Source organism: Schistocerca americana, chromosome 2, assembly GCF_021461395.2.
Source record: "Schistocerca americana isolate TAMUIC-IGC-003095 chromosome 2, iqSchAmer2.1, whole genome shotgun sequence".
NCBI classification, from domain to species: Eukaryota; Metazoa; Arthropoda; class Insecta; order Orthoptera; family Acrididae; genus Schistocerca; species Schistocerca americana.
In genome coordinates this window covers 299,630,077-299,655,785 of record NC_060120.1, presented here as the reverse complement: position 1 = coordinate 299,655,785, position 25,709 = coordinate 299,630,077, and the positions used below count along the sequence as shown (strand labels likewise).

Genomic DNA, 25,709 nt, shown 5'->3' with positions numbered 1-25,709 from the left:
ACAACGATTCCAGCCAACTATACTAAATTTTTAGCGAGCAATTTCTTCATCAAAAAAAGCCCAGAACAACTTGAAGGCATGAGATGGAAGACCACACTCGTAGACGTCGTAATTCCTCAAGGCTCGGACTTGTCATCATTCTTGTTTACAATCTACGCTAACGACGATTGCTGACCTTCAAATGGCTCTGAGCACTATGGGACTTAACATCTGAGGTCATCAGTTCCCTGGACAGAACTACCTAATCCTAACTAACCTAAGGACATCACCCACATCCATGCCTGAGGCAGGATTCGAACCTGCGATTGCAGCAGCAGCGCGGTTCCGGACTGAAGCGCCTAGAACCGCTCAGCCACAGCGGCCGGCTGCAGACCATCAGCTGACATAGTTCGCTGATGGCACTGTGTCCTTTCCGAGTGGACGCCGATCACAACGCCGACGTCAGAAGACTACAGACACAAGTGAACCTCACCACAGAGTAGTGCAGGCATAACAAGATTAAAATTAACCCGAGCAAAAAGACGTCAATATACTTTAGCAATAAACCTTCACAACTAGATTCTAGGGCAAGAGGTACTATGGAGCTCGACCGTCAGGCATCTGGGAGTTTTTCGAAGACACGTGCAAGACCTAAAGCTTAAAGCCTCTGGCATGGCGAGGGAACTGATGCCACTATACTGCGGTAGAGAACTCAACATCTCAACAAAATTTAGACTCTACGAAGTAACTGTGGAATCAAAAATCCTTTATGGGGGCACGTCTTGCGGTCTTGCTATCAAGACCCAAATACTGCACATCCAGATATTACAACAGAAAGTCCTTCGGTGGATTCTTAGGGCTTCACGATACACGTGCATCCAGACACTGCACGAGGAGCTGAATATAGGACATACTGTAGAAATGATCCAACTCAGGTTTCCAAAATTCATGAGAAATTAGACCATCTCCGACATATCATACATCACATTCGAGAACCTTGGCATTGGTACGGATTGTCCAAGGCATTAGTTGAATAGGACATCATAAGTGAGACAAAACAGATTGTCTAAGGCATTTGTTGAAGAGGACGTTAGAAATGAGACAATACAAATGGTTGAAATGGCTCTGAGTACTATGCAACTTAACATCGGAGGTCATCAGTCCCCTAGAACTTAGAACTACTAAAACGTAACTAACCTAAGGACATTACACACATCCATACCCGAGGCAGGATTCGAACCTGCGACGGTAGCGGTCGCGCGGTTCCGGACTGAAGCGCCTAGAACCGCTCGCCCACAGTGGCCGGCGAGACAATACAAATAAAGAAAGAAACCTTCGGACTTACGGACATGTAGCCCTTACAAGACCGCCCCAAGTGCAATAAACAAAGTGTGAAAATTTAACCGCACCCTATCACAAGTACAGAGTGCTGAAGAAGCGATGGAACTCACCGATTGCTGTTTTTTGGGGATACTAGTAAGACAGTGATCCCATACGTGAAGAAAGCGTTCGTAATAAGGTAACGCCCGATAGGTATGCAACGTACAGATAATGAGGATACTACTTTGGCTGACCACTGCTGCTGGGAAAACTACCGTAGTCTGCGCTTACTTATAATGGCTACGGTAGCCTACGGCAGTTCTACAACTCTAGGAAAGAGTGAACTACCGTGGGCATTAACTACCTTCTGCGCGTCCGCAGCGAAAGGAAACAGTAAAAAAGAAGTAGCGATCAGGAGAGATGAGACTCGCCGCTCCGGCGGAGGGCTTTGACACGGCCGGCGGCGCGCCGCCGCGGGCTGTTGGCATACGGCCGCCGACACCCAGGCACGCGCTGCAGCTTCGCCCGCCGGCCGCCAGAGCGCGCGCGCGCCGGCCGCCCTTTCCCACTGTGGGAGCCGGCGTCGCGTCCAGTCGCTGCGCGTCCCTCTCCACGGCAACCGCCGAGTGGCGTCTCCACGACCGACCGCTCGCCTGACGCGCGCTGCTCCGCCACCGTTCGACGCCCCTCCGGCGTCGCAGGACATGTGACCCTACTCACAAGGTACGTCGCGACGCGTGCCGGCCCCTCGTCGTGGGGTCACTTTGCTCGTGATCCCAGCGTCCGTCGAAATTGTGAAACTTGTGCATCCTCGTAAGCTCATTGCGTGTTTACAGTCCGCGTCGTGGTGTTATACCCTTCCAAAGTTTCAGCCGACCCGTGTCAAAGTGTGTTCAGCACAATATCTGAAACAGTGAGCAGTATGCCAGTTTGCTTCTGGAGAATACTTTATATGAAGCGTATCGACGAGTTTGTTGTCTCTGAGAGACTATCTTCTAATTGCTGTGATTTCCGTTCCTTAACTTCTACTACAGCCTAATAAACCAAATAAACCATAAAAAATAGTGTACGCAAATTGGCCAGTGCCGGTTGTCAAAGACTTAAATATAAAAAGAAAGAGTACGAGATAGAGAGCTTGATAGGTGTCGTGGATACCAACCTCAAGTGGCAGGGAATATATCGTGCTTCCGGGTATTCACTTGAACTAAGTTAGGGAAACCTCGAAAAGCTATCTTTCAGCATCTCCACAGGTATTTGAACACTGCTCCATTTGAATACGAGTAATCTCAAACACAGCACTGTATCTCCCGGTCAGTCACTGTTTAAGTCTGCAAAACAATTTCACGTGTAATTTGCAACAGCGGATGAGACCAAACTTCTTAATGTTTTATCTTCTGGCAATCTCTCTTCACATCAAACTCCTCTCCTCTTTGCTGCCTTCAGCACTTCCCTCTTCCTAAATTTCCATCTGCTGTACCTTGCCTTCGAGTATTAAGGTGCATAAATGTGCTTATACGTTTGTTTATATCTGTGAGGGTTTGTTTTTGTGTGTGTGTGTGTGTGTGTGTGTGTGTGTGTGAGAGAGAGAGAGAGAGAGAGAGAGAGAGAGAGTGCGTGAGAGGGCGGTGGGGGGGGGGGGTGAGAAAAGAGTGATTTAAAGAAAGAGAAACTGATAGCAATAGAAAAACACTCACTAGAGGCTCTCTTTTCTTACGAAAAAAGCAGCCTTACTACATCTTTAGTTATCAAATCACCTTTCAGTGTTTTAAAAACACTGTGATTTAGTCTCTTTCCTGTTCCAAGTGCGAAAGGCATGCGGAAAGAACAACCAGCAGTAAGTCTGCGTTGAAAGTTTCTGATTTTCCCATCATTCATACTTCATTTTATCACTCCAAACCAACGTGTGATCGTCTGAAATGCATTGTATGTGGATGTACTCTATTAATTGTGATTATTTGTTACTGACTGAATCATTCTAACTAAATATTAATCGTAACCGTCGTTTTACCTTATCATATTATATTTTCAGTATCGGAATGTTGTTGTTAATTCCCTAAAGAAAATTGTATTCATTGATACTGCAAAATGATTATATATGCCATCGAGTAGTGCTTGATCGAAAGTTGAACTGTTAAAATAAACCTTTACTAGAATATCGCCAGTAACATTATTGTATGAGCGCATCTTCCTCGATGACGACTATGAAACAGCGTTTTATCTAATTCAGCTGCAGCTCGCGGTGTAATGGTGCCGGAACGGTAGTTCAGTGCGTGCGGTCAGAGGGCTGGGGGTGTTCTTTGCAGAAAAAGGAGGGAAAAAACCTGAGTGAAGTATTCAGCAATGAATTGAAGGGGTGTCACGTGACGTCCGTCCAGACCAAATGACGACAACGAACAAAATGAGAATAAGAAATGGTTAGCGTCGCTGCCGTTAGACCACGGTGTTAATCCTAGCGTCTTCCCGCGTCCGGGAAGATCTGACCAAGGAAGCATCCACGGCTAGGTCTCAGTTGACACCTTCCACGGTAACTCAGTGTGATTGAAATATGGTGCAATCTTAATTTCTTCTCTTCTTCGAATTAACAAAGGTGTTGCGCGGTGACTGGCTCATCAGCCTGTGACCAATCCCGCATATCTGCTACATTCATTCAGATTTTTCCTAGACAGTTGCTCCTAGCGTGATTAATAGCGCATTCTCGCGTATTGTAAACATACACATCTGCGTATCCACAAATGGCCTTTCAGCAAAGTTTCTGTGATGTACTGGTATATTCACATTTCGTTACTTTCCAGAGAAAAATGACACAATGCTTTAAGTCCTGGACTCGCATCCCAGAGAAACGGGTATCGAATCCGCGTCCATCCATCCAGATTTAGGTTTACCGTGGTTTCCTTAAACTGTATGAGGCAAATCCGGAATGACTTCTTCAAAAAGAACACCGCTGTTTTGCACTAGCATCCTAGTCCAATTTTAGCTTGTGTTCCATCTGTAATAACCTAGCTGTCGGTGGGGGCATTTCCCCTTTAATTATTTGAAATGTAGTCATCTTGCATTATTGCCATGTCGAAGCTGATGGCCAGATGTCTGCGTTCCTACATCACTGATCTAACAACCCAGGTACTGGAGTATAAATCACCAAGAGTCTATAACAAGAAATACAGATCACTTCAGGCAACATAAACTTCTCATAGGTTGTTCATCCAAATTGTTGGTACTCTAATCGTTTTCCATAATCGTAGCAAAGTTTTTATGTTAGTATGTTATTTATTCATTCCAAACCAATGCACTTTTTGTCTGCTTTTCCTGCTGGTTCTTGATACAGAAATTTTGTCTCCCACTTCATGGAGTACTTCCAGTTGCTTATCTTCGTGCCGATACTTTACAAGCTTAAAATAGTCCCTGACATGACCAAAAAAGAGAAAAAAACAAAACCTGAAGGGAGTTCTAGTTTTAGTTATTCTTCTTCTTCCCCCCTTCTACCCCTTCTCCTCCTTCTCTCCTTTTGTTTTTCACTGTGTTACACAAGTACACACATTCTTCATTCTACTTTTCTTTTCAAGATCGTAGCTCTAACCCTACTCCCATTGACAACAAATTACACTGTGACCTCTACGCTAAAAATACTCAGTCTAGAGTTGTTGCCAACCTTAGGGTAAAGATTTTTTACGAAGGATACACCTAAGTTTCAAGACCGTTCAACTCACAGTAAATGATAAACACTAGCGGACATTCCTGGGAGGTATCAGTTAGCGCCCGTCACTCAAGTGATACCCCTACTTATGGATCCATCCCTCTTCCCCTTCCACCAACCTTCTCGATTCCCCCCCCCCCCTTTCCATTTCTAGCTCTCCTCCCTTCCGCCGCATCCAGCTCCTTCACAACCTCACTCTCTCTCTTTCTTGAACTGAGACGTTCCGATGCACGGAGAAATTAATTCGCATTCGGCGGAAGAATAGAATTCAGAAAACGGATCACAGTTACTAGCCACTTTCAAAAGTAGTCAGTATTTTATTTAAAGTACAAATCATTGTAGCTGTAGCTAGTGTCTGAAGTAAGGCGGATGTCAGTATGTGTCACTGCAGATTGTATCAAAATGACTTTCTGCATCAAACTTTCCCTATCTCTCTACACACGTGCAGTTAACACAGAGGTTGATTCTTCTGCGTAATTACACCATTATTTGCACACTTACGGTCTTATTTTGTGGACGGTACCAATTAAGAGCGCACAGCAAAGGCTGACTTAATCTGCATTCAGTTCGCCCTGAGAAGACAGTGCAAAGGGGGTGGCGGTCTTTCTAATTCTGATCGCCCTTCTTCTGCAGACACTCTTCTTTGTGACTCTGCGATCAAATGGTGGAATGGTGTCAAAATTGAAAAGGGCGAGGTTCGTTCGCCTGTCGACACTGTGACATATTCCTGACTGTACCAACATGGTCTCCACAATTTCAATGGCAATAAATTGAGGAAAAAAAGCAACACCTATCGATGAAAGTTAGCCAACTGCACTCTGACTGTAGTAACATTTTGGTTACATCTTTTTCAAGTAAAACTGGGCGCCTGATACAGTAACGGGTTATGAATTTCTTGGTATAAGACAGTCTTGGTTGCCAATTTTTTTATCTATTTATTGGCAATGAGGCGCTTCGCCCTTGTGAAGCATCTTCAGGTTAACATATGAAGTAATGTCGTCAGCCAACATATCGTATACGGCGTTAAAGGACTGAAGTTGGCTCATCACGTTACTTGTCACGTAAATCTGAAGATGTCCCACGAGGGAGAAACGCGTCGTTGTCAATAAATAGAAAAAAAGTTGGCAACAAAGATTGTCTTACTTCAAGAAGTTGTTCCTTTTCCTTGCGGCAACAAAATATACAGACGAAAGATAGCGGAGGGGAGGATTCAGCACGTTTTCATATGCGAGGGACATGATACACTGTTGTTAGATATTCTTCTCAGGTTTAGCATTTCCTGCTAGCAACCGTGGACAGATGTGTAAACCTCTCTCGCGTTTCCTATCACTCCCGCCAGACACCTGGTTTTGTAACAAAGTGAAGCTAAGTCTACGAAAAGATATCCACATCTGAATATGTAGGTTCCCGTTGTAGATATGATTTTTACAGTCATTCCAATATTTCGAGCAAAAGGACTACCGGTAGGAAATGTCATTGAATTAAATTATTGAACAGAAATATGTAATGGTGTAGCAGAAAAAAAGAACGAAAAATGTGAGTAGATGAAGGAGTAATAGGAGAAATCGTAAAGATAACTTAATGACTTATATTGGTCCTTAGCAGGTCTGTAACGGGAGAAGTGGAGAAACAAAAATGTGCAAAATTTAAGAAACAACATATGAGCTTAACAAGCGCGCGGCAACTAAAATTGAAAACAAAGATATGAGCTGAATATGAATATAGTGAAGAAAATGGTTCAAATGGCTCTGAGCACTATGGGACTTAACTGCTCAGGTCATCAGTCCCCTAGAACTTAGAACTACTTAAACCTAACTAACGTAAGGACATCACACACATCCATGCCCGAGGCAGGATTCGAACCTGCGACCGTAGCGGTCGTGCGGCTCCAGTCTGTAGCGCCTAGAACCGCTCGGCCACTCCGGCCGGCATATTGAAGAAAGACGTGACAGAAATAAACACTTAGTTGTTCGATCACCACAATTCAATCGCTAGCACGTAACGGATTTCCCATAATACTTTTACGAGCTTTATTCATATTTCCGCCGCGCGGGGTAGCCGAGCGGTCTGTCGCGCCTTGTCACGGTTCGCCCGGCTGCCCCCGTAGGAGGCTCAAGTCCTCCCTCGGGCATGGGTGTGTGCGTTGTCCTTAGCGTAAGTTAGTTTAAGTTAAATTAAGTAATGTGTAGGCTCAGGGACCGGTGTAGTATGAGACAAATTGGAATTGTTTGCTTCCATGCAGCCTCTCTCATTCCTGCCAAAAATTCATCCTTACAAAATTTTGTATTCTATATACTGATATAATACTTCAATTCCAAGGTCGTAGAAGGAATAACTATTTTTCTGTCCCAATAACTGGAACAATGATGGATTATACCAGATCATACGTATCTGTCAAATGTTTTTCATTTTTTATTTTTTCATTTTTAATTAATAATTAATCAGTTGTGTTTCCCTAGCATGCCACCTATTAATTAACGTAGCACATACTGTCTCATCCTTGCTGTCAAGGGAAACCAACTGGTAGCCTGTAGTGCATGATTCTTACAATCGTTCCAATATTTCGTAAAGGAGGATCATGCCTGTTTTCATATGCGAGGGAGATAAACTGTTAAACGATTTTGCACTGTCGTCGCTATTACTTGAATTAACATCGTTTCCCCACATCAGCTTCGCGGGTGTGATGCACGAGCTATCGATGTTTCTTCCTGTCATAGTACAGTTTCTGATCCGTGACATCTTCTTAGGTACAGCTCATTTTCTCCACCGCTGTTTTCACTGTCTCTGGCTACCGCTCCCTTGGACTGCTGTTGGTCGTTTCCCAGTGCCGAAAGTGCTTTGTTGCTGCTCTGCATTTACCTATTCTCATCAAGTGATCATGCCACTGCAGTCTGCTGTTTCCAATAATACGAGAAGACTTCAAAAAGTAAGTTACACATTATTATGGCAGGCCAAGTAACTTTTACTACATGCTGCAGTACATCTCGAAGCGAAACAGATACATGACACTGTTTTTCAACATAGTCACCAAGTCTCTGTGATCAAAAGTCGGATCAATCTACAAATCGTTCCGTTCCTCGACGACAGATATCTGCTCCCTCTTCATACAGCCTTCGAGAGCCACTGTGTGAATGTCTTCATCGTCGAAAAATCTGCAGTTTGTTGCGAATCAGTTCCTAGATTGCCTTGACATTGTCCTCTGTGGTCGATATCGTTGGCCTTCCTTCCCGCTCGGCATCAGTCACGTCTGTGCGGCCGTGGTCAGATTGCTGGCACCATTCCTCTACAGCGGGACGCGACGTTGCATTTGGTGCATGCAGCGCCAGAATTTCAAGCTGAATTTGTGTGCAATTTAGACGTTTTTCTCACAAGAATTGTACTATACCATGTTCTTCAACTCCGGCGTAAGTTTCGCATCGCCGCGCCATTTCATTCGCACACTACGAGATGCACATGTTAACGGTAACACTGCAAAATTGGTTCTACAGGAAACACAGAACCTGTCCCTCTTCTGGCACCGCGCCAATCTTGTTGTGCAGTTTTACATGGGTAAATTACGAAATCTCCTCGTGTCTGTTCAAATGACTCCAGGCACTATGGATCTTAACGTCTGAGGTCATCAGTCCCCTAGACTTAGAACTACTTAAACCTAACTAACCTAAGGACATCACACACATCCATGCCCGAGGCAGGATTCTAACCTGCGACCGTAGCATCAGCGCGGTTCCAGACTGATGCGCGTAGAACTGCTCGGTCACAGCGGCCGGCACCTTGTGTCTGTAATGGGCCTACCGTTGTTTCGTTGTAAGATTGATATCAGTTTTTTTTTTCCTATTTGATCTCTTTTTGTTTCCTTAGTCTTCTGATTCATGGTTCTGAAGAATTTCCATTCTGTAGTTTATGTTTTCAGCGCATATTACTTGCATGTCTGAGTAACCAAGTGGGTTTTTAAAATCAATTCGCAGTTTGTCCAGAAAAGTATGAAAGATGACTAATAAATGTTCTCAAGTTCCCCAGTCCGTAATTCCGTGTAGAAATGAACTATTCTCTAATCTGTGGAGAAGTAAAGTAAGAGAATTAATTGTTGTAGATAAAATTCTTCGTAGTCTTTTTATAAGTTAAGGAGGTGTAACATTGTATATGAGCAAAAATAAACACCATAGCAGTCTTAAATTATAAAAAGTTAGCAGCTTGTATTTCAGCTCCAGTTGTAAAATTCGATGCATTTCACACTACATAGAAGCTTCAAACGAGTCGTCTTTTATAGGGTAATACATATAACAGCAATGCTGAAACAGGGAGTGGCAGTCTACCGTTGTTTTGATGTATCTTAATTGATTTCTGTATCCTTCGTGAAACCATATAGTACTGAGAAAAGCCGCGCGGAGTGGCCGCGCGGTTTGAGGCGCCATGTCAAGGATTGCGCGGCCCCCCCGCCGGAGGTTCGAGTCCACCCTCGGGCATGGGTGTGTTTGTTTTTCTTAGCATAAGTTAGTTTAAGTAGTGTGTAAGTCTAGGGACCGATGACCGCAGCAGTTTGGTCCCTTAGGAATTCACACACATTTGAACATTCTGGACTACTGAAAAAAAAAAAAAAAAGTGTCGCAATCATGAGCAAATTATTTCTGGACATCTTATTTTTGTGCTTGTAAAAGCAAAAAAGAATCCTCTGACAGTTATTTGCCGATGTTTGTAGTCTAATGAACGACTGAATGCTTTGTGAAGGTGTGGGTCCACTGTTTTATTTTTAACTCGCTTTCAGTACTGTCTATTTCAAGCAATGTATAGTTTTTTATATGTATAGAACAACGTGTGTACGAAGTCTTTATTTACTGACTAAATTGATCAAGAGTGCAGATCAAAATAGTTCTATAAGAAGAAACGTAATAGTTTAACGTCCCATCGATTCGCGATCATTGGACAGGGAGGAGAAGCTTTCATTAGAACAAGAAAGACTAGGATGGAGTTGAACCGTTCTGACTGGCATGTCGATACCGATTGCTCTCTCTCTCTCTCTCTCTCTCTCTCTCTCTCTCTCTCTCTCTCTCTCTCCCCTTTTTTTTTAAAAAAGGGAAAGGTGTCACCACTATTTACTGTTCATGAAATCATGTCGGGTGGCAGCGCTGAAATACTACGTCGTTCCGACGAGTGTCACACTGATCATCTTTTGGGGTTCTGGGTTAGTATGAAAACAATGCGGATGCACCACTACGTACACGTGTGGAACGCTACCTATCCTTCCCATCGGTATAGATGCGCGGGTGTCCAGATTGCGCAGGAGTTAGAGCCATGCCAATGTCGCACACTCTGCATACAGCTATTACTTTCCTTTCATAGTGAAATAATGCCAATTTACCGACCTAGATCATGAGCTAGGCCGAGGTAAACAGATAAATTGGGTGATAGTGTCATTCGCTTTACTGATTAATATGAAGCTTTTCACCTTGACAAAGCTGATTGTTTATTCAGAAATGTTCAAGAAGCTTCTCACTTGTCCTATCAGCATTTAGTGACCCCTGTTACCATTCTCAAGAAAATCTGATGTTCTATGCAGCAGAACAACAGAGGACTTACACAGTTTTACCCAGTAACGTTAAGCACGAGAGCACAATAGCAGTTTCTGCAGAGTAGCTGTCAAATATTCAGCCACCGGAAAACGAGTTTGCACAACACTGGGATAGACATTACCGTAGATAACGAATAATAAAATTATGGCCGTTGTGCCTCTATACTAAGATGAATGTTGTGTATAGCATCTGTACGAACCGTTAACTCTTTTTATGACATTTTCTAAAATAAGAATGAAATGTTCGCAAAAATCAACAGGTATTTCACTTGGCACGATTGTGTTGGTGTTGGTATACTCCTTGATATCTTCCGACTTAATAGTCAACTGATCTGGATAAGGAGTGGAGGGGAGTGGAAGGGGAGCTAAAATGCAACGAGGAACAGGAACCACGGAGAACTTCCGTATTCTGTGTACATGAAGCGCTGGTAGATGCCACAGCAGATCTCAGTGGGAGACATAGGATATACAGGGATCGAATTCAGGGTCTCAGAATTTTTAGTTATAGACACACAGGCTCATCCTTAACGCTCTTATGGCAGAAACACCCGTTGTCATAAGAGCAAAATCCTTTCCGTCCCACTCCATCGTTCAGCCACTTTCTCGAAGTCCTTCTCATAGCAAGAACCCGACTTTGGAAAAAGCACTCGTTACACTTGTACATCCTTCTTTCCAACCAGACCTCCTGTTTTCCCGATATTCTTAGCTGGTACAGTCTCCTTGAATTTCCTTTCTCCTATAATCCACTAGATCAGAAAACATTTATCCTGTACACCGATAAATTCTTTTTATACATGCCACTATCATTTTTGTTATTATTGTCACTACTATTGTCATTCTTCTTACTCTTCTTGTCCTTCATCTTATTATTATTACTATTATCATTAGTAGTGGCAGCAGTTGCAGTAGTACAGCTACTGCCAGGATTAACTTTACTAGTTCATAGTCAGTACTACGCTACTGGCCATTAAAATTGCTACACCACGAAGATGACGTGCTGAAGGCGCGAAATTTAACCGACAGGAAGAAGATGTTGTGATATGCAAGTGATTAGCTTTTCAGAGCATCCACACAATGTCGGCGCCTCTGGCGACACCTACAACGTGCTGACATGAGGAAAGTTTCCAACCAATTTCTCATACACAAACAGCAGTTGACCGGCGTTGCCTGGTGAAACGTTGTTGTAATGCCTCGCGTAAGGAGGAGAAATGCGTACCATCACTTTTTACGTCTTTGATAAAGGTCGGATTGTAGCCTATCGCGATTGCGGTTTATCGTATTGCGACATTGCTGCTCGCGTTGGTCGAGATACAATGACTGTTAGCAGAAAATGGTATCGGCGGGTTCAGGAGGGTAATACGGAACGCCATGCTGGATCCCAACGTCCTCGTATCACTAGCAGTCGAAATGACAGGCATCTTATCCGCATGGCTGTAACGAATCGTGCAGCCACGTCTCGATCCCTGAGTCAACAGATGGGACGTTTGCAAGACAACAATAATCTGCACGAACAGTTCGACGACGTTTGCAGCAGAATGGACTATCAGCTCGGAGACCATGGTTGCGGTTACCCTTGACGCTGCATCACAGACAGGAACGCCTGCGATGGTGTACTCAACGACGAACCTGGGTGCACGAATGGCAAAACGTCATTTTTTCGGATGAATCCAGGTTCTGTTTACAGCATCATGATGGTCGCATCCGTGTTTGGCGAAATCGCGGTGAACGCACATTGGAAGCGCGTATTCGTCATCGCCATACTGGCGTATCATCTGGCGTGATGGTATGGGGTGCCATTGGTTACACATATCGGTCACCTCTTGTTCGCATTGACGGCACTTAGAACAGTGGACGTTACATTTCAGATGTGTTACGACCCGTGGCTCTACCCTTCATTCGATCCCTGCGAAGCCCTACATTTCAGCAGGATAATGCACGACCGCATGTTGCAGGTCCTGTACGAGCCTTTCTGGATACAGAAAATGTTTGACTGCTGCCCTGGCCAGCACATCCTCCAGATCTCTCACCAATTGAAAATGTCTGGTCAATGGTAGCCGAGCAACTGGCTCGTCACAATACGCCAGTCACTACTCTTGATGAACTGTGGTATCGCGTTGAAGCTGCAATGGCTGGTGTACCTGTACACGCCATCCAAGCTCTGTTTGACTCAATGCCCAGGCGTATCAAGGCCTTTATTACGGCAAGAGGTGGTTGTTCTGGGTACTGATTTCTCAGGATCTGTGCGCCCAAACTGCGTGAAAATGTAATCACATGTCAGTTCATGTATAATATATTTGTCCAATGAATATTATCATCTCCATTTCTTCTTGGGGTAGCAATTCTAATGCCCAGTAGTGTATTTACTCACATTGTCACTTCAGACACTCAAATCATTATATAAAATTTGTCGTACTGAAATTGCTATTTCTTAGGAAACTATGCTGTAAATTAGGTATTGAATGTCTGAAATCCTGGGCCAATGCAAGAGAGGGCCTGCTGGCCCTATGCAAGTCAGAATAAATAAATAAATGAATATAAACATCCATGCCCCCACCAAGCGGTACAAAAGACGGATCGGCTGCAGATGGGGAGTGTATGTAAATCCGGCGCAAAACATCTGCGCGAGGCGTCGTTCAGTTGGGGCTTGAAGTGCAGAGAGAGCGTGTCGAATTTGTAATGGCGACTCGCACTGCATTTAGATCAGATGGAAGCACAAAAAAATGTGGTGCAACAAAAGGCGGCTGCGCTTCCTGGTGAGGATGACGCCGGAGCTGTTGGAGGAGGTCGTCGACGTTGCCTGGTAACGGCGTCTCTGGCGGTCCCCTCCCTCCCACTCCTGCACACATTGTTCGCCGAGACAGACGGCGGGCGGTCCTGTGGCGCTGTGGGAATTCGCCGCTCCGCTCCCAGAGGACACTGCTGAGACGGCGCGTTGTTGCCGATCAGGTATACAGCGGCCTTGGTAAACCCTTCTTACCCATGAAATTATTCAGCCTTTCGAGACCTTCGTCTGAACTGTTATCCTTAAGATCGCTTTATAAGGGTATGCTTGTTACTTAAATTGTCCAATGCTTTGATGGGGCTACTACCCAATACGGTTAAAGCGTAATGAGTCTCCGGGGTCGGACGTTTTATTATATTATGTATCGTTTAATTCTACATGTCCACTATGAATAAGTTAATATTAATTTTCGAATTTACACTCCTCGCCATCGAAATAGCAACACCACGAATTCATACTCCTTCTACGCAACGACCAAGCAGTGGCTAGCGAATAGTGGCGTGCTAGTCTCTGGATCAAATGTTTGCCGTGGGCGAGAGACCAGGCCTGTGCGACAGTTGCACACATTCTGTATCGAGATACGTCAGGAGTGAATGGATAACACGTGGTCCTTCGTTATCCTGTCTTATTGCAAACAAGTCCGTTTCCTGACCTAACTATATCGCCGAGCCAGCAATGAATTTGTCCTCTTCGGGATTAGACGTTTGGGGCCATTGAGATCCTTCGTGGAACTGAGAACTGCGTTTCTGAACCAATCGATTCCATGTTCACGTGACTTTGATGAGATCCTGACCAATGCTACGAGCAATACCACGGAAGTAGAAGGTGCGTCTGAAAAGTTTGATGAGTGGCCTCAAAACAATTAGGAGACAAGAGTTAAGAACAAAATAGCTTTACTGGCCTTCAAAGCTACAACACACTCCAGAATTCGCTTTTAGATCTTCTGGAAAGTGCCAGGAAACGCATCTTGTAAAATTGCTCGAGGTACCGTGATCACGCATTCTTGGATATCCGCAACGACACAATAGATAAGACTTGGTGCTACCGATACAATCCGGAGACCAATCGACACCCAGTGGCATCTGCCCGCATCTCGTGGTCGTGCGGTAGCGTTCTCGCTTCCCACGCCCGGGTTCCCGGGTTCGATTCCCGGCGGGGTCAGGGATTTTCTCTGCCTCGTGATGGCTGGGTGTTGTGTGATGTCCTTAGGTTAGTTAGGTTCAAGTAGTTCTAAGTTCTAGGGGACTGATGACCATAGATGTTAAGTCCCATAGTGCTCAGAGCCATTTGAACCATTTTTGAACCAGTGGCATCCTGTCCGTCTTCCCCGCCTCTCTCGATTGGAAATTTAAGGCGAGTCAAGCCTTCGTTGTCGAAAAACACGATCAATAACGTCTTAATCTTGCATTTCGTCAGCCGACATTTTTTGGGACTATGGGACGATGAATTCCACGCCACTGTTTTTCGCTTGCTCTCCAGTTGGTACTGGTAGCACCACGTTTCATCTCCTGTTACGATACGGATAGCCAATGACGCGTAACCACGGTGCTTCGAGCGACTCCACACAGTTAAAGTTAATGAACGAGAAACCCGCTGCGTAATCTTTCCTTGCGTATAGCATGTACGAGTGTGCTGAAATGCTAATCGTTTGCATATCCAAGCATGTCGTACCGGTATGACGTTTGTTTCATGTCGTCTTCATAATGCTGCAATTGTAACGGCGAGCAGTGTATTTATATGAGGTGCGATCAAAACCTTTCCGTTCGTAGGCCGTACAGTCCGGAATCGGTGTGCCAATCAGGCAAAATCGCCGTGATCATTGAAACAGTCATCCCAGTGACGCACCAGGATGAAGATACCCATTTGGTAAACCATAGCGTTCTGCTGCGTGCAGAAGTCCGTAACTGCCTGCTCGACATCCTCATCCGATAGGAATCGTCGACCCTTCAAGGCGTGGTAATCGCATGGCGAGAGGCCAGGACTACATTAGAGCGGGTGATCGAGTGTCCCCCAGTTGAGTTGGCGTAACTTCTGTGTTACAGCTTTTGAGATATGGGGACGTGAATTGTCATGAAGCAGGAGCACCCCCTGTCGCTGTTTTCCATAAATGTGGTTTCCGACAAAAAAAAATGGTTCAAATGGCTCTGAGCACTATGGGACTTATCATCTGAGGTTATCAGTCCCCTAGACTTATAACTACTTAAACCTAACTAACCTAAGGACATCACACACATCCATACCCGAGGCAGGATTCGAACCCGCGACCGTAGCAGCAGCGCGGTCCGGACTGAAGCGCCTAGAAACGCTCGGCCACAGCGGCCGGCGGTTTTCAACAGACACCATGTCCATACACGTTCTTCTTCATTCTCCTGTAGGTGTCCACCTATGTTCGTCATTCAGCAGCCAAGAAAATAATAACAGCACTCAGCTACTGCTTCAACGCATTTGATAATAACGTCGCCATAGTTCACGTTTCTGCATTTGCCGTACGCACGTCGGAAAGACAAGAATGGCACACTAATTCCTTGCTTACATGTCAGTGCTTATACAGCGTGGTCAGAAACAGCATGAAAAGCTTGTAATGCAGTTGCAGGGGAAGCTGTCATGAGAAACAATTATTAAGGAAAAATCTCGTTAGGCTTGCGCCGTATCTGAGTTATTTAGGTTTTAAGTTAGCCCCTCAGGAAGTTGCGTGTGCAAATTCAAGCTACCTGCCACGGACAGAGTCCCAAACGTGTGCATCGTTTGATTTCTTCAGACCGAACAAACGTAGCATTTGTTCGCATAGCTTAAGTTTAACACTTACGAAAAAGGCACGTTTTAACTGGTAATGAGCATTTCAACAAGTGATAGCCCACAGACGCACAGATGTATGTGCATTACTGCCTTTTAACGCGTACAAGTCCTTGAATTCGTGTGTGCAATGACGTCATTGTCTAACTTTAATGCTAATTAACTCGAAAACGGAGCAACATATCGAATTTTCTTCTTAATAATTATTTCCCGCACAACCTCACCTGTAACAAGCTTACAAGCTATTCAAACAGTTTACGACCACCCTTTACACCCGCATCGGATTCGGACTACGTTGCATGTACGCTGCAGCAATGTCCTCACACAGAAACTTTTAATCGTCCCTTTGTAAGGTTTTGTATCCTTATTATGTATCTAAGATCACAAAAATTTATTACAGTTCAAATCGTCAGGATGAACAGGGCACTGAAATACAATATTGCTCTTTTCGGACCTAGTTCATTACAAATCCAAAAAGTGCTTTTGCAGAATTAGTGTACAAAAAAAAAAAAAAAACAGCGGAACAAAATACATGGTGACAGATGATGCTGATAGTTGGAAAAGTTATTAAATGGGGAAGGGGTGGAGTTAGAGCGATGCCTCCCTTAACATAATAGCAACAACGCTTTCTGGCTATATGTGAGGTACTGACCGAGATTGTAAACCTCTAGCTGAACGGCAATACAATGTGCATCCTTTGAAATACAGGGCCGCAGCTCAGATGGACTCGCTGCAGTGATTAATAATTCCTCAGTCAAAGATTGCTAATAGGCCTGAGCTGACGATTTGTTCACCGCTGAACTGCCCAATGAGTGATGTGCACACTGACTGTAGGTGCGCAACTGCAAAGGCCGCGACAAGCGTACCCACGCCGCGATCTGTGCAGAGAATCAGGGCTGGCGTGCCGAAAACACCAAGGCTCTGTATCTGCTCTCCGACAATTTGCTGAGCATACAGCGTACCTCTGGCGAACTGCCCAGACTGTTCTCTACGGTGGACATCTACCGAATACCTCGACAATCTCTCCTCTCCTCCCTCCTCAACATCAAATCCACGTAGTGACGCCAAAAATTGTCCCCACTACTTTTCAAGCTGGACGCGCAAATTGCACCTATGGAGTACTTATGACACCGCGCCAGATAGCCCATCTAGACACGGCACAGTGGTATTACTCCAATGAGAAAGTGTCCCCGCCAAAATCTATGCTCTCCCCCCGGCTAAACTTGGTGCCAGAGAAACGCGCGAGGATTCCACTGCCGCGGCGGACAACGCTCTCCTTCCCAAAGCAAATAGTAAACCACGGCGCCCATCTGTCGGTCGCACACCCGAGGTGCAAAATACGTTTCCAGAATGCAGGTCACTGGCCATTGTCCTGCTGAAGACCGGGCCGCCCTCGTGGGCTGACTTTATGGCAAGATGCCACCGCCTACGCTCACAAGCAAAGCTGTCATACTTTTGTAAAAGCCCTTGTGCTTTCCTGGAAGAGCTTACGGCTTTTCTTTGACTGCTGCCACCCTGGCCACGACTCCTCGCCGTCCTCACTGATACAGACAAGAATCTAGTGCCACAACCATTACTGCTAGCGGTTCACCAACTTAAATCTTAGTTGTTGTGTTTATGTGTGCTTAACATCACATGAAGGAAATTTCCAGTGGAAGCTAAGTGTAGTTACTCTACTCATTTATTTACATTCTTCTGGTACAGCTGTTTTTACGCTGTGACTTTTAGTTGCTTTCTTGATAAAATTGTCATGATATTTGTCGACTATTTCAGGACTGAGGTGTATCACAAACTAATAGCGTGATCGGCAACGTTTGATGACTATACGATCATGTAAGAGTTACAAGAAAGGAACGAAGATTGGGGATTACTACCCATCAACGGCTTGATTGTTAGAGACGCATCAATCGCTCGGATTGGGGAAGGATAGGGAAGGATACGGGTCTTGCTCGTATCAGCATCCACTTCAGTCGATTTAGGCAAAGAATATGCACCTCCCAGCCTGCATTTCAATTTTTGCTTTAGAATCCAGGAATAAGTGGATCTTTCAGGTCGTTAGACCATTGCGACATGCAACTCTGAGTGTTCTTTTAGATGAGATGCATGTTTGCTTAGGAGTTAAAGACAACCAAGAAAGAAGAATTGTTATGTGAATATCGTAATACGGGATGACTTCAATACTGGCCATTAAAATTGTCACACCAAGAAGAAATGCACATGATAAACGGGTATTCATTGGACGAATATATTATACTAGAACTGACATGCAATTACATTTTCACGCAATTTCGGTGCATAGATCCTGAGAAATAGTACCCAGAACAGCCACCTCTGGCCGTAATAACGGCCTTGATACACCTGGGAATTGAGTCAAACAGAGCTTGGATGGCGTGTACAAGTACAGCTGCCCATGCAGCTTCAACACGATATCACAGTTCGCCAAGAGTAGTGACTGGCGTATTATTACGAGCCAGTTGCTCGGCCACCATTGACCAGACATTTTCAATTGGTGAGAGATCTGGAGAATGTGCTGGCCAGGGCAGCAGTCGAACATTTTCTGTATCCAGAAAGGCCCGTACAGGACGTGCAACATGCGGTCGTGCATTATCCTGCTGAAATGTAGGGTTTCGCAGGGGCCGAATGAAGGGTAGAGCCACGGGTCGTAACACATCTGAAATGTAACGTCCACTGTTCAAAGTGCCTTCAATGCGAACAAGAGGTGACCGAGACGTGTAACCAATGGCACCCCATACCATCACGCCAGGTGATACGCCAGTATGGCGATGACGAATACACGTTTCCAATGTGCGTTCACCGCGATGTCGTCAAACACAGATGCGACCATCAAGATGCTGTACACAGAACCTGGATTCATCCGAAAACATAACGTTTTGCCATTCGTGCACCCAGGCTCGTCGTTGAGTACACCATCGCAGGCTCCCCTGCCTGTGATGCAGCGTCAAGGGTAACCGCAGCCATGGTCTCCGAGCTGATAGTCCATGCTGCTGCAAACGTAGTCGAACTGCTCGTGCAGATGGTTGTTGTCTTGCAGACGTCCCTATCTGTTGACTCAGGGATCGAGCCGTGGCTTCACGATTCGTTACAGCCATGCGGATAAGATGCCTGTCATTTCGACTGCTAGTGATACGAGGACGTTGGGATCCAGCACGGCGTTCCGTATTACCCTCCTGAACCCACCGATACCATTTTCTGCTAACAGTCATTGGATCTCGACCAACGCGAGCAGCAATGTCGCGATACGATAAACCGCAATCGCGATAGGCTACAATCCGATCTTTATCAAAGTCGGAAACGCGATGGTACGCATTTCTCCTCCTTACACGAGGCATCACAATAACGTTTCACCAGGCAACGCCGTCAACTGCTGTTTATGTATGAGAAATCGGTTGGAAACTTTCCTCATGTCAGCACGTTTTAGGTGTCGCCACCGGCGCCAACCTTATGTGAATGCTCTGAAAAGCTAATCATTTGCATATCACAGCATCTTCTTCCTGTCGGTTGTATTTCTTGTCTGTATCACGTCATCTTCGTGGTGTAGCAATTTTAATGGCCAGTAGTGTAAAACGGAACTTTCCCTACTTAAAGCCAGTGTAGACAAAAAACTATTTACTCAACATTATAGGAATGTTGTTGAGACAGTGTGCTGCAGGGTTTGCGCTGTTAGTCGTGTTAGTGTCATGATTTGCCGTTAGACGACGGTACCGATACGGCGACGCAAGGCTGAAGTATAAGCATCAGTACGCATACAGTTGGAGACAGTAAACAAGGGTCTGGTCAAGATGAGCAGGGCGTTACTCATAAATCTCTTTTATCAAAAGCCGGTCGGAGTGGCCTAGCGGTTCTAGGCGCTACAGTCTGGAACCTCGCGACCGCCACGGTCGTATGTTCGAATCCTGCCTCGGGCATGGATGTGTGTGATGTCCTTAGGTTAGTTAGTTTAAGAAGTTCTACGTTCTAGGGGACTGATGACCTCAGAAGTTAAGTCCCATAGTGCTCAGAGCCATTTGAACCATTTATTTTTCATCAAAACACAGCAATAGTTCTGCTGCTCTTGGCAGTATCGATGCATTAAACGGATACGGAGAGGTCCTCTTCCCACACCGAGGATGAAAAACATTATTGAGAAGTTCGAATTAACTTGCGATTTGGGAATTGCTCGTGGGAGAAGCCGACGGCCAATTGCGGCTCAACTTGTTAAAGAAGTTGCTAAAGTTGCTATCACCGTGGTTGAGAATGCTGGACGTAAAGAATTTTCAAGGTGTGCACGAGCTGTGTCCTGACGGCTAAACTTTCCATGGTCCACCGTACGAGAAATGCTGCGAACAACTGTACGGTTCCAGGCAGTCGTGGGTGCAGATGAGTGGCATATTGTGCAACGCTTGTAACCTGGAACGTAAGCATTGTACACAATTAACAAACGTAGTCCTCTCATGTGGAAATTAAAATCTGTTTCTTTCAGTAGTTTGTCCGTTATTTCTCCTCCGCATGTCCTTACGAAGGGTTTCACAAAATTCCATTGACCTACGCTCACTCGTTTTTCATGGCAGTCCTCTCTGTTAGCGAAAGTTTAGTTATGACCACCCTGTACACCTTAAGTCACGGTCACGATACCGTTCATTACAGATTTATACACAAAATTGTCTGTCTTTGTCTCACTTTATTATTTCTAGTTACGCGATATGGCACTCAGCCATCCTCAGATCCGTCGTATGACAAAGCGTATGAACGTGAGGTACGTGTATTACAAGAAGTAAGATGAGCTCACACACTGATGGAAGACAATTGCAGTATGTAAATATGCAAAACACAAACCAAAAATTTTAAGAATCAGTACAAGGTGTTACGTCAGATGGTACAAGGTCATACCAAGCATGACGGCGTGAGTTATTCACATTATGTTTCCACTTCACAATCAAATCACCAACAGTCGGCTTGGGCAGCTTTAGAAGGGTTGAGATGTTGCTGTTGGATTTGTTACTCTGGTGGCATCAGATGACCAATCCACGTTCGAAGTCACTGAGCCCTCTTGATAGATCCATTCTCCTCTCACTATTTGTCCACTGAGAACACAGTACTCCCGTCCTCCTTTCACAGTGGCGGGTCCGCCTCTTGTGAAATCTGTATTACATAAGGGTGTCCAGATAATTTTGTTCGGATGTGTACTAAGGAAATAAATTCTTAGTTAACTGAAGGGCAAATGATACTCCATTCCAGTGACAAATGTTACAGAAAAATTCGCTTAGCTTGCGTAATTTCTGTATTACTTGCGAAACATTCATATTCAACTGCAGCTTTTAGCGTGACACGTTTAGGACTGTTAATTTAAAAACGCTTCAAGTTTAAAGTACCGATCTTCCTGTGTAGGATATATGCAACGCTGGATTCAGGAAGGCTCGTTACCTTAAGAATTTACTTTCTATATAATATGTTTTAGGCCGTTTCGTAGCAGATGGTGATTATCTTTTATTATTTCTCTCATACCTTACACTAACCAAACAGCGTAAGCGGAAACGAAGCAGGTTTCGTGGATGTATAAAATCGAAGAGCAGCATAAAAACATACGAATAACGATAATTTAAGAAACGAACACTTAAACGTGCCGGTGAGGCAGTATGCTGGGAAATGTTAAATTAACTGCGCAGGAGTTTGTCATATGCAACAGGCTTTGGGCTACTATCTTCTGATTATCCTAGATCAGGATTTGTCTGTTTGTCTAACATTTACAAATACCTGCTCGCATAACACACATCATTGCTAAACAGAGCCGCTCGCAAAATGCGAATCAAACAGGCGCGGCGGTTTAACTATGTTGAGTTGCGACGAGGTTTCGGTTTTAGAAGGTTTCTTTAGCCGGCAAGAAAAATACTATACTGTTTGTCCACCTTCTCCTTAGGAACATATGAGTGGTTAAAATAGAAAAACGGACAGAACAGAATTTACGCAACTGGTAGAGAAATCGTGAAGAAGAGATTCCACTGAATATTTCCGACTGAACACTGATCCACCAGAGGTGAATCCTGGAATGCGAGTTACACAAGAGAGAACAATGAGTTAGAGTTTGCAAATTCTCTCCAGTCATATGGAAGTATGGCCCTTTGAACGATCTCGTGGTCCATTATCGCTATGCACCTTGCTTAATTTGGGAAATTCCCCTTCCCTACTGCTCTCGATATCGCCAGAGTATCAGGTCCATCAGAAAATATAACTATAATGTGTTCATTAACTACGAATTCTGACACCATAATGTGTGTAAAGAAATTAGTATGTTGTACAGTACAGTGAATCTACCGGCTTGATGCTCTGTTTAATATTTTAATCTGAAAGGAAGTCCACCGTTCCAGTTTCACCTTTGACTCTTCAGCCTTAAAACCACATCGACGGCCGATTTCCGCGCTCCATTTCCGATGGACCGTTTCTCACGGTGGAGTTCACGCCTCATCAGCCTCCAGAAACGCAGCAAGCATATTTATCAGGTCCTCTTCGTGCCACGTTTGCATACGCTTTCACTAAAATTGATGTACACTCACTGAGGTTAGTTACGTTATTTATGAATGGATGTGTGAACGTGACTCTACTTTAGGATGAAAGCAACGTTTTAACGAATCACACTCGGCATCTGTCTACTCAGAAATTACGAACTTTAGTTCACAGGTCCGGTTTTCTGTTTGTGTAGTTTGGTAGCTAAAATGGTAACTTTCAAGACTGGTACCAGTAATAATAATAATATGTTTTCGATACTGATCGATGTGTATTACGGATAACACGGGATTCATATTCGATAGGAGCATGGTTCACACCCTAATCTGGCCCTCCAGGTGCTCCGTTGTTCTTCTAAATCTCTGAAGGCAAATGTAGGGGTGGATCGCTTTTAAAGGATACAGCTAATTTCTTCTTTACCCTTGTCGTGTTCGAGCATTTCTTTCCTTTCTAAAGACTTTCTCGTTGGCGCGTCGCTAAACACTAATCTTCCTTCCTTTCTTCTGGTAGAGAGGGAAGGGTGTAAGTGTTCGACAACTATATTTCCTAGAATTAGGTTTTTTAATGCTACTTAATGACTTTCAGACTCTTTGTGTATGCAAAATATTTCAACGCTTGTTGTGGTTCGGATTCACTCGCTGTCTTTAATTTTCCCCCAGCAAGCAGCAGTGTTTAGACCGTAGGACACCTTCAGTAGCGTGATACGTAAAAAGAAATTGGTGTTACGCCAAACTTCTAGCGGGTCCACGTGTTGCCAAGGTCGTTTCAGCTACACTGCAGAAATTTCGCTGGGAAGCCCTCACCCATCCTCCATGCACTCCTGATCTCTCCTCATGAAATTTCCATATTTTTCGAGGCCCAAAGAAAGACATTTTTCGATGAAAGCATAGACTGTCTTATCTCAGAGGGGAACAAATGTATTAACAGTTACGGCGACTGCTTCTGAAATAATGCACACTGGTTTTCCCGTCTGTCTAGTTTTCATTTGACTGCCCCTCGCAAGTTCTATAACGTCCATTAAGGGTAACTGTAACAAAGATACTGAGACCAAAGTAACGATGGGTAATCCATGGTTCAAATGGTTCAAATGGCTCTGAGCACTATGGGACTTAACATCTGTGGTCATCGGTCCCCTAGAACTTAGAAATACTTAAACCTAACTAACCTAAGGACATCACACACATCCATGCCCGAGGCAGGATTCGAACCTGCGACCGTAGCAGTCCCGCGGTTCCGGACTGAGCGCCTGAACCCCTAGACCACCGCGGCCGGCGGGTAATCCATGAACGAAGCCCCTACATAGTGTGATTTGGAACAATAATGTTAGTCAATAGACGAAAAGAAGGCTACTCCTTAGTATTATTGAAAACGTAGTTACTTAAGGGGCAATAATACGGCCACTTACGAATAAAAGAAGGGACATCGGGACAGTGGAACAAGATTTTATGAGGGTGTGCCTGTACGTTGAAACTTTTACGCTTAAGCTTGGTTATTGGAAGCTGTATGTGCCCAAACAACTCGTCAGCGATGTTAAAATAAGTACTGAACACATGACTGATAATCCGACCTGGATATCAAAACACAGATATTGTTAAGCACAATGTGATCTTCCTCTACAATAATTGCTCAGCTAGCGCTCGCAGCGAATAAAAACTCAATGCATATTTCCTTTTTCCACAAGTGTCGCATGTCAACAAAACCATATCAAACATTCATCAAATGGTTCAAATGGCTCTGAGCACTATGGGACTTAACATCTATGGCCATCAGTCCCCTAGAACTTAGAACTACTTAAACCTAACTAACCTAAGGACATTACACAACACCCAGTCATCACGAGGCAAACATTCATCCTCTATATTCAGTCCCACCAGGGAGCACCTCAAAATTCATTGTCTATAGGGCACGTCCGCTACCAAAATCCCTCAATCAGCGGTGACTCAACACTGACTCTCTCTGCAACCGACGCACTCGCTTGCTAGTGTTCTACTAAAAATACAACCTCTGTTAGCCAAAGAATACGTATCAGTCATGTGTTCAGACACGTAAAGACGCTCATAGTTGCAAACATTTCAAACAAACTGCCATTTCCCATTATATGTACGCCTTTCATCTTAACCCGTGGAGACAAGATTAAAACATACAAAATATTGGACGAAATTGGAGTGACAGAGACCGTAACGGGCAGACTAGAGAACAAACGTCTTCAGTGATTGGAGTATGTCAATAGAATGCGCAGTAAAAGGTAGCTCAAGAAGCTGTTGACGAGGACCCCGAGAAAATCTCATTGTCATGGAAATTATATATTGATCGAACATTGGATGAGATGGTGTTAACAGCTTTCTGTTGGAGTAACCGAGACTACAGGAAGGAGCAAACGACTAATGTGTAATGAGAGAAGTCAAAGAAGATGAAAACAGAACTGCCTACTGGAGATATTCGTCCTTTGGTAGTGTCTTTAGTAATGCCACTTGCAATACCGTACTTCTATACTTCATTGTTCATGTGAAAGTACCACTGAAAATGTTGACTGCCTTAGCGATTTCATATGTGTGACACATAGAGGAAGACACACGACTCTAGTCTCCCGAGAGAGGGCAGTGGGTAATATTAATTTGCGTTGATGACTACGTACAAATACGAGTAGCCAGAATGCAGCGTAATGTCTCCCGTGGCTATCGCTTTAGATGAAAGTGTCAGTCATTAGTGAATACATGGTTAAGTGCGCCCACTCTCTCTCACGTGAAAGAAAGATTTTTTTTTCCTTTTCTTCTGCGAATAATGGATCTACTAGTTGCTAGTGTATAAGAAAACTTAGCGGTGAGTAATTCTCTTTTTACATCATTTCTTCGTCGCCCTACAGGAAGAATTTTTACATTGGGCTAGAATAAAAAATGAAAGAGATGTTACGGCGAGCAGCGATTAGTAAAGTTATTTCTTTTTTGTAGTATCCGACTTTTACCTGAGTGATGTAAACTCCTGAAGGCTTTGCCCTAGCCGGTTCTTGAAAATTTATAAGTTGGCTTTCTCTCAATAGTTTGCGTCTGTCTTCAGCTGTGTGCCAATTTAGTTTCGTCAGC

General features: G+C 44.4%; 1 protein-coding gene across 1 annotated transcript in view; it reads left to right on the top strand.

Moving 5' to 3' along the window:
- Positions 1-1,906: 1,906 nt before the first annotated feature.
- The window catches only part of LOC124593972, a 526,982-nt gene continuing 503,179 nt past the window's right edge, over positions 1,907-25,709 (top strand). Inside the window, exon 1 of the mRNA XM_047132321.1 lies at positions 1,907-2,022. The gene's annotated coding sequence lies outside the window, so the exon portion shown is untranslated. The remainder of the gene's footprint in view (positions 2,023-25,709) is intronic.